The following is a 14,831-nucleotide window of genomic DNA, read 5'->3' as shown; positions in this document are numbered from 1 at the left end:
TTGTAGATGGGTGTTAGTGATGGTTCCATGACAGTGTGAGCATACTTCATGCCACTGAGCTATACACTCAAAAACATTAAGACAGTAAATTTGATGTCATGTGTGTGTTAGTCACTCAGTCGTGTCCGACTCTTTGTGACCCCATGGACTGCAGCCCACCAGGCTCCTCTGTTCGTGGGTTTCTCCAGGCAAGAATACTGGAGTGGGTAGCTATTTCCTTCTCCAGGGGATCTTCCTAACCCAGGGATCGAACCCAGGTCTCCTGCATTGCAGGCAAATTCTTTACCATCTGAGCCACCAGAAAGCCCCACGTTATGTGTATTTTACCATAATTTTATCAAAAAGATGTGCTTTCAGTACGACTCCAACTCTCCCTTTAAATTCTTTCCTCCATATTCCTGCCAGCCCCTTTGCCTTCTGTCCTCTTTCCTTTCCAAACCTGCTCTCAGGTAAGGCTCTGATAAACTCACGCACCCTGAGGTGCGAATCCATAATGAGGCTTGGTGACCTTCTCAGTCCCGGCATCTTTTTTACTTAAACAAAAACAGAAATGAAAAATAATGGTGATGTTTTGGGCATCAGAAGCAAACTAACCACAGGGCTGGAGGGAGTTGGCTGGAGGGAGGGTTGATCCTAGAATGCCTTCCTCGCTTTCACCAAGTTCACTCCATGTGGGCATCTGTCTGCTCCTCAGCTAGGGTCCTGCGCCTGGAGTCTGAGTCCTCCTTGGTGAGGGCAGAGCCAGAGGAGCCCAGTGGCGGTGTCGCCTATGCTGGTCAGTGGTGGCAGGGTGGAGTCCCAGGGTCAAGCATCACCAGCATCTCATTCCCAAACCTGGCTCTCCCAGCACCCTGATGGGCACCCCTGTTCCCATAGAACTCTCACCAAAACTGACATAATTTTTTTCATTAAGGTTTGAAACTCCTTCCCCTGCTGCCTTCACATCTTGACCTTTTAAGCAAAGCTTCAAGGCCCAGAAAATGAGCTCCCCTCGGCACTGCAGGGGGATGTGAAGGCACGGAGTGACTCACAGGCACAGACTGGAATAGCAGAGCTTGCAGAGAGGGGGTGGGGAGCCTGGTGGTGCCATAGACATCATATTTGTCCCGCCCCTTCCCAGGCTTACAGGGCTGTTCGTTCCCTTGGGATGCCCGAGCAGGGTGTCTTCAGGGGAGTCACGGTGGGAAACAGCAGGTCCTGAAAGACTGCCTTGGGAGACCAGTGTCTGTGTCCCAGCGTAACTTGGGGAGGTACAAGGGGAGGGTTGGTTCATGTTGATGGTGAAAGAATTCAACCACAGCACCAGATCCGTTGTGGGGGGGGCATCCCCGAGACCTATAGAAACACAAGGAAGTGTTTCATCTGGTTCTCCGGAAGAAGTCTGGGAATTCCCAATTCCCACAGCTGACTCAGGCTGGATTTGCAATCTGCTTTTTAGTAGCCTTGATTAAGTACGTAAAATTAATGATCAGAGCTCTTAATTATTAATGTACAGGGATACAGGGTCAGTGTCTTCCCCGAAGCCTGCCCAGAAGGGATTGTCTCTTAGGTGCAAAATTGGTTATGGAAATATTTAGAATATTGAGTTGAATTCTACTGGGCAGGCCTCCCCGTGGAATGAAACAAATGAACCAGGAATCCAGGACACAGTGCAAAGGATAGGTCAGAGCCCCTGATGCCTGCAAACCCAACTTTATTTTTTTTTTTTTAATTTAAATTAATTTATTTTAATTGGAAGCTAATTACTTTACAATATTGTATTGATTCTGCCACACATCAACATGAATCCGCCACGGGCTTACATGTGTTCCCCATCCTGCAAACCCAACTTCAAAAAAAAAAAAAGATTCCAAATTTTTCACTCACTTGGGTTCAAAGGAGCCCATTAAATTCTCCCCAAACTGGGTAGCCGTTCTTGTAGCCAGTTGGAGGTGCAGGCTACTTTCTCATTGAGTGTGTGGGGGCACATGTGCTAAGTCACTTCAGTAGTGTCCAACTCTTTGTGACCCCATGGACTGTAGCCCACCAGGCTCCTCTGCCTATGAGATTCTCCAGGCAAGGATACTGAAGTGGGTTGTTATGCCCTCCTTCAGGGGATCTTCCTGACCCAGGAATGGGACTCAGGTCTCTTGCATTACAGGCAGATTCTTTGCCATCTGAGCCACCAGGGAAGTCTGGGAAAGAGTGGAGATTACCACAAACAGCATTTTTTCATGGGAGAGGTTAGTCTTTGAGATTTCCAAGGCCAGTTTAAGCTCATGTTTTCAACACTTCCTTTTTCATCTCCTGTCTATATTGTGGAAACAATGGAACCAGACTGGCTAGTGTCAGAAGTCCTAGAATCAAGGTGTCTACAGGGCTGCACTCCTGCAGGCTCCAGGAGAGAATCACATTCTCATGTCTTCCAGCTTCTAGAGGTGCCCTCATTCCTTGGCCCCTGGGCCCTTCCTCCATCTCCAAAGCCAGCAAGGTAGCATCTTCATATTGCATTCCTCTCATCAGGACCCTTGTCATTATTACACTGGAGCCACTAAGATAACCCAGGACAATCTCAAGATCCTTAATCACTCCTTCCAAGTCCTTTTTGCATATGAGGCAACATTCACAGGCTCCAGGATTAGGATGCGGACTTCCTTGTGGGTCTTAATTTAGCCTATCCCAGTCCACCCCTGTCCCCAGTCAATCCCTTTGTCTACCCCATCCCTCCTAACCAACCAACTTTCTTTCCATTGTTGCAAACCAGGGAAGTGACCTTAATCATTCCATAACTGTGACTGTAAAGGGGACACGATGGAGAAACTTTTAAGTCAAAGAAATGCAAAACCACAATCGTGGCCTGAGATGAAGCGTATTTGATGTATTAAAGCACGAGCACCAACAACTTGCAGAGCCTTCTAGTGGCCCAGAAGTCCTCTGCAGATTCTTGCTTATCCTGAGCTGTCCTGTAAAGCATTGTCTTCAAGACAAATAAAACTCGGCGCTTTTTTTCCCCACCAACAATTGCTTTCTGTTGTCACTACAATGAACACAATATAAGCTACAACAAAAGCACAACATTTTAGCTCCATGTGGGGTAAATGGGATTTTGGGGTGGGCCTGACCCTCTAACGTACATCTGTTCTGTCCGCTGTTGGAAACGTCCCTGCGGAAGCACAGGTCTGGCGGCTGCCAGTCAGTTTCCAGATTCACTTCTGGGTTGTCGTCTGTCTGCAGGTTGGGGATCGACTATTATTATTTTAATGTTTTTAAAAATCTTTTTATTTTTATTGAAGTATAGTTAATTTGCAATGTTTTTAACTCCTGTTATACAGCAAAGTGATTAGATTATATATATATGTATTCTGTTTTTAATAGTCTTTTCCATCATGGTTTATCATAGGGAGCTCAGCTGTTGTTCTATGATGACCTAGAGGGGTGGGATGGGTGGATGGGAGGGAGGCTCAACAGGGAGGGGATATATGTATAACTATAGCTGGCTGATTCACAGCTGTTGCACAGTAGAAAATAACACAACACTGTAAAGCAATTATCCTCCAATTAAAAAATATATATAGCAGTTCAGTGCAGTCACTCGGTCGTGTCCGACTCTTTGTGACCCCATGAATCGCAGCACGCCAGGCCTCCCTGTCCATCACCAACTCCCGGAGTTCACTCAGACTCATGTCCATGGAGTCAGTGATGCCATCCAGCCATCTCATCCTCTGTCGTTCCCTTCTCCTCCTGCCCCCAATCCCTCCCAACATCAGAGTCTTTTCCAATGAGTCAAGTCTTCGCATGAGGTGGCCAAAGTACTGGAGTTTCATATAACCTATGATAAAACATAAAGGGGATTGGCTATTCTTGACCAAAGCCCTGGGCAGTGCCCCTGGCAGGATGATTCCTGACTGCCCTGTGCTCTTATAAGGGGCTGGATAATAACTAAATATACAGAAATAAATGAGGCTGGCAAATGGAACCTGAAACCCAACTCAGCTTCCCCACAAACTATGAGTTTGAGTTTCTTGAAAATACCTGACTTACATGGGCTTTGGCTATTCATTCTATTTCTCTACTCTGACAACAGGGAATTGGATCACTAAAGAAAATTCTGGTCCCATCGGAGCTTGCATTCTAATGAGGCATAACCCTGAGAAAAAATGTAAACTGCTCATACAATAATTTCAGATAGTGATAAATGCCCATGGAAAATAAAGCAGGGGAAAATGGCAAGGATGACGAAGACAGACAAGTAGGGAGGATATCAGTACCTCAAGGGCTTGTCTGGAGTGACATAATTGATGAGCAGAGAGTGGGGGTGGCATGGGAGGTGCCACAATGGTAACAGCACGTTCAAAGGCCCTGGGGCAGGAATAAGCCTGGCTTGTTCAAGGTATTAAAAGAGGCCAAAGTGACTGAGCATGGTGGATAGTAATAGGTCAGATCGGAGGGTGGGTAGGCCAGATGCTGCAGGACTTTGGGGCCACATTAGGAATTTGGACTTGATTTCCATGGCAGCCCTGGGAGTTTTTAATCAGGGAGCAGCAAGATCTGACTTCTATTCTAGAAGGCTTCTGCTGGCTATGGTGCAAGACTGGAATCAGGGCTTTTGGATACTGTTTCCAAGTCTAATTTCCTTGATTAGCCAGGACATGAGAAGCGAAGGCTTTCAGCAAACCTGGAGTTGAGGTTCAAATGCGGGTTCTGCTTAGTTCCATTAGGTCATGACATTTTCACCAGGTAGCATTTGAATTTCCCCCTGAGTTCATTGCTTGATGCATCACACTGTAGCAAAATGGCACGAAAATACTCCTGTGAATCAGACCTCTCCACGACCTCTTAATAACAGCTTCCCTGTAACCCTGCTCCATTTACGAATGCCAAGTGGGCGCCTTCTTTTCTTTCTGTGCCACAGAAACTGTCAGGTTACACGAAGATCGTACATAAAGCATTTGAAACAGAAAGGACTTATGTAGCTACAAAAAAAAAAAAAAAAAAAAAAAAAAACCCATGACTTTGTGATGACAGTCTGTTATTGAAGCCATAATTCATGTTGTAATGTTTGGGGAGGAGGGGAAGAAATTAAAATTCCGTGGTTGGAATAAAGCATGCTGCACAATGAAAAAATAATGGAGAAGAAATCAGGTAACTTCTCTCATCAAGGGCATGCCCTTGTCTGTTTCAAAGAAGCTAGAGGAGAGATTGAGGATTAGTAGAGCCTCCCAGATAAGATTTAAACATGGGGTTCTGGGCTGAAAATGGACATGGTTTCTGAGGTTACTGGAGCATCAATCATCCAAATCCATGTGGTGCTTTGTTGCCATTTTTGTCCACTTTTATGACAGAGGTGAAATTTTAGGCAAAAGAATTTAGTATGGCTACACAATTTGAGTAACATTTTGTGTCTGTCAGCACTTTCAGTTCAAAGGGACAGAAGACAATTCAAATGGACACAAGTAAACCAAGGGAATCTATTGGCCCAAGTAACTAGAAAGGAAAGCATTAGCTTCAGGCACAGCTTGATCTAGTTGCTCATACAATGTCATTAGGACCCTGCTTCTTCCTCTACATCTCCAGAGTCTATTCTCAGATGAGTTCTTCCCTCATGAATGCAAATAGCAGTGTAGCTCCAACCTTTGTCTTTAACTTTCCAAGTACAGTGGGTGAATCTCTTCCCAAGGAATCTCTTCCCAGATTCCTACACAGTCTAGTATCTCATTCTCTGTGGATGCTACTTGGGTTCTATGCCTCTTCTCTCCCAATCCTCACATCCAGGGGATGGGATTATACTGATTGGCTACGCCTTGGTCACATCTCCAGACCTGATCCAATCACTGTGGCTGTGGTGAGGATGGGTGGGATGCAGAGAGAAGCTGTGTGCTGATTGGCCAGCCCTTGGTCACACGTATTCACCCGAGCAGGAGTGGACCCACTACGAAGTCCAGGACTGAGGATGAGGGAGGGGAAGTCTCCAAAAAGAACTTAAAGGGGAAGTGACAGATGACAGCTGGGGACAAATACCCACTGCAGCTCCCGTGCATATTGTAAACACCCCTTCTCTCCATTCTTGCTACTTTAGGTGAAAGCAGAGTATGCTCGGCTTAAACACACGCTCACCATAGTGACCAGAGAACGTGATTTGGCCGTGAAGGAGAAACACCAGCTCCAAGCCAAGCTGGAGAACCTAGAACAGGTCCTAAAGGTAGGACTCACTTCCACTTCCGCTTTCCACGGGGGTCAACGTGAGGAAGGAGGGGCCGCAGAATTCCAAAGCAGAGAGTGGTTGAAACTCCTTTTGAGTTTCAAAATCATAAAAATTCAGGGCTCTATGGGGCTGTTTTTACCCTTTCTGTGGTATACAAAGCAATAAATAACAAAATTTGAATGTTTCTGGAAGCGATCCCGTAAAACCAATTATGCATTTCCATTTCTTAGAATGTTAAACACAGCTGAGCAAGAGATGCTAGGCAGCACTTCCGAATGGAAATTGGGCTTAAGTTGAAGACCAGAGGTGTCTACGTTGGTTTTTCAGATTTCATGAATTTTAAGCTGTTCTTCAGATGGTTAACGACCTTTGTTATAAAGAGAATAGCTAAGTCAGAAAATTGCTTTATCGAGCTGCAGGTAATTGGATAGCCTCATGCATTCCTGATGAGCTGGGATCTCCTTCAATATTTAATGGGTGGGTTGATTTGCTTTTGATATTACTGAGTTAAGCTGAATGAATTCGTTGCCTTTTTTTTAAGTGTTAAAATTTTATTGGATTCTCATAGTGGGAAAAAATTTTTAACATAAAAGAATAAAATAATCACCTGCAGTTCTACAATCTAGTACATAGATTAAGCATTTGTATGGCACAAGCACAGAACAGAGTTACTGTGCGCCCACCCACCGTCCTGCACCAGGAAGTGATTTTAACTCCACCTTTAGCTTATTTGGGGGAACTGCTAGAACTCTGAGGGAACTCAGATCCATGATTGGTAAGGACTAGGGTGAGGTGCGAAATGGATACAGGGTTTCTTTTGGGGGTGATGAAAATGTTCTGGAATTAGGGTGATGATTACCAAACATTGTGAATGTACCAACACCTCTGAATTGTACGCTTTAAAGGGTGAATTCTATGGTATGTGAATTACATCTCAATTTAAGAGTGCAGGTGCATGTTCGTGCTGAGTCGTGTCCAACTCTTTTCAACACTGTGAACTGTAGCCTGCCAGGCTCCTCTGTGCTTGGGATTTTTTCAGGCAAGAATACTAGAGTCGGTTGCCATTTCCTCCTCCAGGAGATCTTCCTGACCCAGGGATCGAACCCACATCTCTTGCATTGCAAGCGGATTCTTTACCTCTCAGCCATTGGTGAAGTCCCCAGTTTAAGAGTAAAGATGCCCTATTGTTTCTGCTGGCCCTAAAGCGGAACCACACCCTTGTGTGATTCAGGAGGTGACAGAGCCATGCCCAGTGCTGGTGGTGTCTGAGACGCCCCCGAGTGTCTACCTGGCCCTCTCTGGAGGAAGGACCAAGGCTAACCCTGACCATGTTTCTTTTTACCCTTTGCTCTGAATTTAGAACATGGCCCTAATGGAGTGAGATGCCATGTAATTATTCATTTCAGGAGCTACCTGGACCACTGTGAGTTCTCTGAGGGCACAAACTGTGCCTCATTCAACTCTCTACCCATAGAGGTTGAGAAAGGTGGTGTTTGGTGTTTGGTGGGGTCAGTGGAGGATGGGCTGGGAAAGCAGAGTGTACCCACGGGCTTTGCTGAGGGTCTGTTGGAGAAAAGTCACCATGAAGGACAGTGTAGGGTAGAGGTTCTGGGGGACTGTGCCTCCTGGGTGACTATGCCTGCAGGAGGCATTTGACAATCTGGAGACATTTTTGATGTACATGACTGGGGAGGGGGCTATTGGCATCTCATGGGCACAGGCCAGGGATGTTGCTAACCCTCCCACAATGTACAGGACCACTTCCATAGCAGAGAATTAAGTGGCCCAAAATGTCATTGGCACCAAGGTTGAGAAACTGTGTCAGCTTCTAATTGTTGCTGTAACAAATTGTCACAATGTAAAATAAAACAGATGTATTTTCTCTCTTTTTTGATGTGCAAAAGCTATTTATTTTTTTAAAAAGCTTTTTATTTTCTATTGGGGTATAGGAGCTTCCCTAGTGGCTCAGACGGTAAAGAATCCGCCTTCTATGCAGGAGACCTGAGTTCTATCCCTGGGTTGGGAAGATCCTCTGGAGGAGGGCATGGGAACACACTCCAGTGTTCTTTCCTGGAGAATCCCCATGGACAGAGAAGCCTGGTGGGCTACAGTCCATAGGGTTGCAAAGAGTCAGACACAACTGAGCAACTAAGCACAGCACAGCACATAGCTGATTAGGACTTCCCAAGCTAGTGGTAAAGAACCCACCTGCCAACTCGGGAGACGTATAAGAGACGTGGATTCGATCCCTGGGTCAGGAAGATCCCCTGGAGGAGGGCATGACAACTGCCTCCAGTATTCTTGCCTGGAGAATCCCATGGACAGAGGAGCCTGGCAGGCTATGATCCATAGGATCAGAGAGTCGGACACAACTGAATCGACTTAGCACATGCACACACACATAGCCGATTAACAAACGGAGTTGTAACAGCTTCAGGTGAACAGTGAAGGGACTCAGCCATACATATATATGTATCTGTTCTCCCCCAAACCCCCCTGCCATCCAGGCTGCCACATAACTTTGAACAGAATTCTGGATGCTATACAGTAGGTCCTTGTTGGTTACCCATTTTAAATAAAGCAGTGTGCACATGTCCATCCCAAACTCCCTAACTATCCCCTCCCCCCATCCTTCCTTTTAGCAACCGTAGGTTCATTGTCCAAGCCTGTGAGTCAACAAATATATTCTCTTACACTTCAGGAGGTCAGATCCAAAATGAGTCACACAGGCTAAAATCAAGGTGTCAGTAGAACTGCCTGCCTCTCAGAAGGTTATAGGGAGACCATTTCCTGTTGTCCCCACCTTCTGACAGCTGCTCCTGGTTCCTGCCCCTCCCTGCAAAGCCAGCAATTAGCATCTTCTCTCTTCTCTGACTACTTGCCTCCCTCATGTCAGGAACCTGTGATGACACTCGGCCCACTTGGACAATCTCCCCATCTCAAATCTTTAACTTAATCCCAGTGAAAATCCCTTTGTCCTGTAAGGTGACATAGTCCCAGGCCCCCCAGGGCTTGAGGGGTGAACATCTTTGGGGAACATTATTCAGCCTGCTCCACCTGGAGTGTTTGGGGAGGTGACCAATAGCACCGATGCTACCTGTGAGCAGAGGAAGCCCCGTTTATAATTTTGGGTTGTGAAATTCCATTCTGTGTCTCCTGGCTGCCTGCTGGGTTTCGGGCCAGTCTTTCCTCTCATCCAGAGTGGGTGAAGGGCTGTGCATTCCCAGCTTTGGGGCCCCACCACCCTTCTGTCTGACCTGGGGTTTGAGCCTCATCATCAGGGCCTTGCACACATGGAGACACCTGAGTTGACATCCAGGTTCTGACTGTGGTGCCCTGCAAACAGCCCTCTCCTTGGCTGCCCTCCGGTCCAGGGGGTACACACCAGGGCTGTCATCGGCGTTTGGTGGGGGGTGGGTAGACTGGGGAGGGGGACTGTGCAGGAGCTGAGGGTGGGCTTGGGGGCTCTGGGGTGTGGAATCCCAGGGTCTGGGGAGCTGGACTGTGGTCCGTGAGGAGAGAGTGTGGGGTCCTGTTGGGCTCCTCCCTTTGGCTCCATTTCTAAGGGTGGAATTGGGTGATGAGACTTTAGCTGATGAGCAGGCCATGGACAGCCATCAGTGGACATGGTCATCTTTGTCACCAGGAAGGCAGCGAGAGCAGGAGAGGTTAGAGGCGGTGAGGGGTCCATGGGGACAAGTGAGTGTTATGGGCCTGGGATTCTGGTCACCGTCTCCCCTTGGTCACCAGCTCCCACTACTGTTTTGTCCTATTTTTCACTTGGCGGCCAGAGCAATACTGTAAAAATAGAAATCAGATCCCAGCACCATCCTCAAACCATTCACATGACCCTTCCTCCTGCCCCAGCTCACTTACCCAAAGCCTGGCGCCTTTACTAGCCTCAGCCCAGGCCGTGCGGTCACCCTCACCTCTTTGGACCCCTGTTCTCCACTCTCTGCCCTGATGCCATCCACTCCCAGCTCTATTTCTGGAACAAATCCAGGCACTGAGTTTTTTTTTAAACTTTTTATTTTATATTGGATTATAGCCAATTAACAATGTTGTGATAGCTTCAGGTGGACAGCAAAAGGACTCAGCCATACATATACATGTATCCATTCTCCCCCCAACTCTCCTCCCATCCAGGCTGCCACATAACAGTGAGCACAGTTTCTGGTGCTATACAGGAGATCCTTGTTGGTTATCAATTTTAAATAGAGCAGTGTGTATATGTTGTTCCCAAACTCCTTCATAAAGTTCTTCTCCTCAGTACCCATGTAATGAGTGGATGAACCATGGGGCCCCCGCAGGAGGGCTGAAATGTAGGACATGCCCAACCAGGCTGGCCTGGGACAGGGGCCTTATTGGAGGCAAACGGGGCTCTTTCACAAAAGATTTGTGCTCCATGCAAAAAAGGGAGACAAAAAAGATCTGGAGATTAGAAGAGGCATGTCCTTTGTAAAGGGGTTGATTCCATGGCAGTTGAAGGAAAACGCGTGTCTTGTGAATTTGCAAAACCTTATGGGACCTGCCCTTTTCTTACACCGGGCACTGAGAGCCTTTTGGGCTAAGAACAGGAGGGAAAAAATCAGGGAGGTGACAATCTAGATAGAGTTGCTGAAATCCCTGGGTGCTTGGACAGAACCTGCTAAACTTTGCTGCTTTCAAAGAACCACTCTCAAGCCAGGAAACTCCATGTTTTGTCAACATTGCTTCAGCTTGGACCAGTTGAAAACACCATGTTCTTCTGATAATTTGGTCATGGTCATAAAAGGGCTATTCAAAATTAGCCTTTTTTCCAATTTGGTGAAAGTGAAAGTGTTTAAGGCTCAGTAGTGTCCGACTGTTTGCAACCCCATGGACTGTAGCCTGCTAGGCTCCTCTGTCTGTGGGATTTCCAAGGCAAGAATACTGGAGGGGATAGCCAATTCTCCAGGGGATCTTCCCGACCCAGGGATCAAACCTGGGTCTCCTGTGTTGCAGGCAGATTCTTTACCATCTGAGCTACCAGAGAAGCCCATTTTATTATTTTTTAAAAATTTATTTAATTGATGTATAGTTGATTTACAATATTGTGCTAAATTCTGCTGTACAGCAAAGTGATTCAGTTATGCATATGTATTCTTTTCCATTATGGTTTATTACAGGATATTGAATAGAGTGCCCTGTGCTGTATAGTAGGACATTGTTGTTTATTCATTCTCTATATACTGGTTTGCATCTGCTAACCTCAAACTCTCAATGCATTCCACACACCCCACCCCCACCTTTAGCCTTTTTTTCTCCTTGAGGAGCAAAGACCATCAGTGGGCAATGGAGAAGGGAGGAGGTGATTGCCGTGCTGAGCTGAGATGCAGCTGACCTGGCTTAGAAAATGCTATCATTTCTGTTAACTCAGGTAAAATGATGACCTTACATTTCCAGAAGTTCCTGGACATCCCTACAACTCCTGGAGTGTGATGTACAGTCAGGGGTTGTCATTGATTTGTATTAAATTGAATCTGCAGACTGGTGTTGGTCAACCTAATTTGCTGTGAACCAGAGAGAACTCTGTCCATGGGATTCTCCAGGCAAGAATACTGGCATGGGTTGCCATGCCCTTGTCAGACATGACTCAAGCAATTTAACACAAACACACAAAGAAAACTTGCCCAGTGAGGGGCAATTTGGGTGGTGCAGGAGTCCAGCCTCAGCATACCTGCAGCAGAACCTGGACCACTTGGCTGACCCTTGACCCTCATCTGGGAGAAGCAAAGATGCTGTGCCGCTGATTTGGGGTAGGAACTGGTGACCAGCTCACAGGATCACTTCATCCTTTTTTGTTTTTAACCGAAATTGTGAATATGTAGCTGCTAAGTCGTGTCCGACTCTGCGACCCCATGGACTATAGCCTGCCAGGTTCCCCTGTCCATGGGATTCTGCAGGTAAGAATACTGGAGTGGGTTGCCATTTCCTTCTCCGAATTGTGAATGGAATCTATCTTTTCCTTCAAAATACAAAAGCTATTTGTGAAACTAAGATAAGATTGAATATGTGGCTGTTTTCTAAGACAATCCAATTAGAATAATACTGAAACTGTCTAGAAGCCCCTGCACTAACCAAACGGATCATATTTTACCAGATTTGAATTTGTTCTGATTTTTATACTTTTAAAAATAATAGGGACTTCTCTGGGTGGTGCTGTGGCTAAGATTGTGTGCTCCCAATGCAGGGGGCCCAGGTTCAATCCCTGGTTGGGGAACTAGATCCCACATGCCACATCTAAGAGTTCACATACTGCAAACCCAACATAGTCAAATAAATCAATAAAACTTTTTAAATAAAAAGTAAAAATAATAATTGATGAGTTCACTGTCTGTATATATATTTTTTTATCATGCTTATTTCCCAGAATATCATCAAATCACAAAAAAACATCACATGTAATAGAACATGCACAGATAATATGAATGAAAGGAGAAAATTCAGATAAAGAGAAAGGAGAATTCAGATTCACTAGCTTGGAAGTTAGACATAGTTACTCTAATTTGGCCTGCATCTCCATGCAGCCTGGATATAAAGGGAAATAGAAACAATTATGTAATTCACATTCCTTAGAGAAAGGAACCTGCTGTTTCCCCAGGAAAACAAAGCATGGCTAACGAAACGTGATGGTCTTACTTAGAATGGAACGAAACGTGATGGTCTTATTTAGAATGTTATGTTAGAGGAAGATGCAGAGCAATATAGTAGAAAATATCTTCTGAAGCATCTTCATAGCAACTGAGGGGCAAAATTTTCCCCCTTGCCTTTATTTTGGGGTTTTGGAAATAAGCATGATTGAACAGTATACATGTGGACAGTGAATTCATCAATTATTATTTTTACTTTTTATTTTAAAATTTTTGTTGATTTATTTGACTGTGTTGGGTTTGCAGTATATGAACTCTGAGTTGCGGCATGTGGGATCTAGTTCCCCAACCAGGAAGTAACCTGGGCCCCCTGCCTTGGGAGCACAGAGTCTTAGCCACTGCACCACCCAGGCAGGTCCCTATTATTTCTAAAGACATGTGGATTCCTCAGGCCATTGTCTTGAGCTGTTACAGCAAGGAAAACTGGGGAGAATCATTAAAGCCAGATTTCCCACACTTAGGAAGAACCCAAGAAGTGTTCTTTGTGGTGGGAACTGAAGAAGAGGAAAATTAATGTTCCTGGACCAATTTCTGGTCTATGGAATTAAAAATACCAAGAGATGAGACTTCTGTGGTGGTCCAGTAGCTAAGACACCAAGTTCTCAAAGCTGGGGACCTGGGTTCAATGCCTGGTCAGGGAGCTAGATCCCACATACTGCAACTAAACATCCCACATGTGCCACAACTAGGACCCAACATAGTCAAACTAATAAGTAAAAATATTTTTTAAAAATACCATGAGATGGAAAACATCAGAGTCTGAACAAAGGTGAGATGAGAAGGCTCCCCTGTGCCTATTCGTCTTGTCTGGTTGGGAATTGCCACATCCTCAGGCTCCTTATCAGGGGAAAAAGACATACCTGAACATCTCAACAGAGGTCTACACAGTTGGAACAAAGTGTGGTGTCCCTGGCCTGTGGGTGTTTATTGCATGACCATTCAGTCATTGATTCATTCACTCATTCACACTTGTCACTTGAGCACTGCTTGTGTTCCAGGCCCAGTTCCCCAAAGCAGGGATTGCTGTAGTTACAAAACCGAGTCAGTGGGAACAGTTCATGCAGAAAAAGACAAGCATTTGTAACATGATGTCAGATCAGATCAGATCAGTCGCTCAGTCGTGTCCGACTCTTTGCGACCCCATGAATTGCAGCACGCCAGGCCTCCCTGCCCATCACCAACTCCCGGAGTTCACTCAGACTCACGTCCATTGAGTCAGTGATGCCATCCAGCCATCTCATCCTCTGTCGTCCCCTTCTCCTCCTGCCCCCAATCCCTCCCAGCATCAGAGTCTTTCCCAATGAGTCAACTCTTCGCATGAGGTGGCCAAAGTACTGGAGTTTCAGCTTTAGCATCATTCCTTCCAAAGAAATCCCAGGGCTGATCTCCTTCAGAATGGACTGGTTGGATCTCCTTGCAGTCCAAGGGACTCTCAAGAGTCTTCTCCAACACCACATTTCAAAAGCATCAATTCTTCGGTGCTCAGCCTTCTTCACAGTCCAACTCTCACATCCATACATGACCACTGGAAAAACCATAGCCTTGACTAGACGAACCTTTGTTGGCAAAGTAATGTCTTTGCTTTTGAATATGCTATCTAGGTTGGTCATAACTTTCCTTCCAAGGAGTAAGCGTCTTTTAATTTCACGGCTGCAGTCACCATCTGTAGTGATTTTGGAGCCCAGAAAAATAAAGTCTGACACTGTTTCCACTGTTTCCCCATCTATTTCCCATGAAGTGATGGGACCGGATGCCATGATCTTCGTTTTCTGAATGTTGAGCTTTAAGCCAACTTTTTCAGTCTCTACTTTCACTTTCATCAAGAAGCTTTTTAGTTCCTCTTCACTTTCTGCCATAAGGGTGGTGTCATCTGCATATCTGAGGTTATTGATATTTCTCCCGGCAATCTTGATTCCAGCTTGTGTTTCTTCCAGCCCAGCATTTCTCATGATGTACTCTGCATATAAGTTAAATAAACA

General features: G+C 45.7%; 1 protein-coding gene across 1 annotated transcript in view; it reads left to right on the top strand.

Annotated features, from left to right (window-relative positions):
• RIMBP2 (RIMS binding protein 2) overlaps positions 1-14,831 on the top strand; it is a 233,707-nt gene that overhangs the window by 107,654 nt on the left and 111,222 nt on the right. The window contains exon 3 of the mRNA XM_070386334.1: positions 6,056-6,178. The gene's annotated coding sequence lies outside the window, so the exon portion shown is untranslated. The remainder of the gene's footprint in view (positions 1-6,055; positions 6,179-14,831) is intronic.

The sequence above is a fragment of the Bos mutus genome, chromosome 17 (genome assembly GCF_027580195.1).
Source record: "Bos mutus isolate GX-2022 chromosome 17, NWIPB_WYAK_1.1, whole genome shotgun sequence".
NCBI lineage: Eukaryota > Metazoa > Chordata > Mammalia > Artiodactyla > Bovidae > Bos > Bos mutus.
The sequence above is the reverse complement of the archived record's forward strand: the minus strand, read 5'-3'. Positions and strand labels throughout refer to the sequence as shown.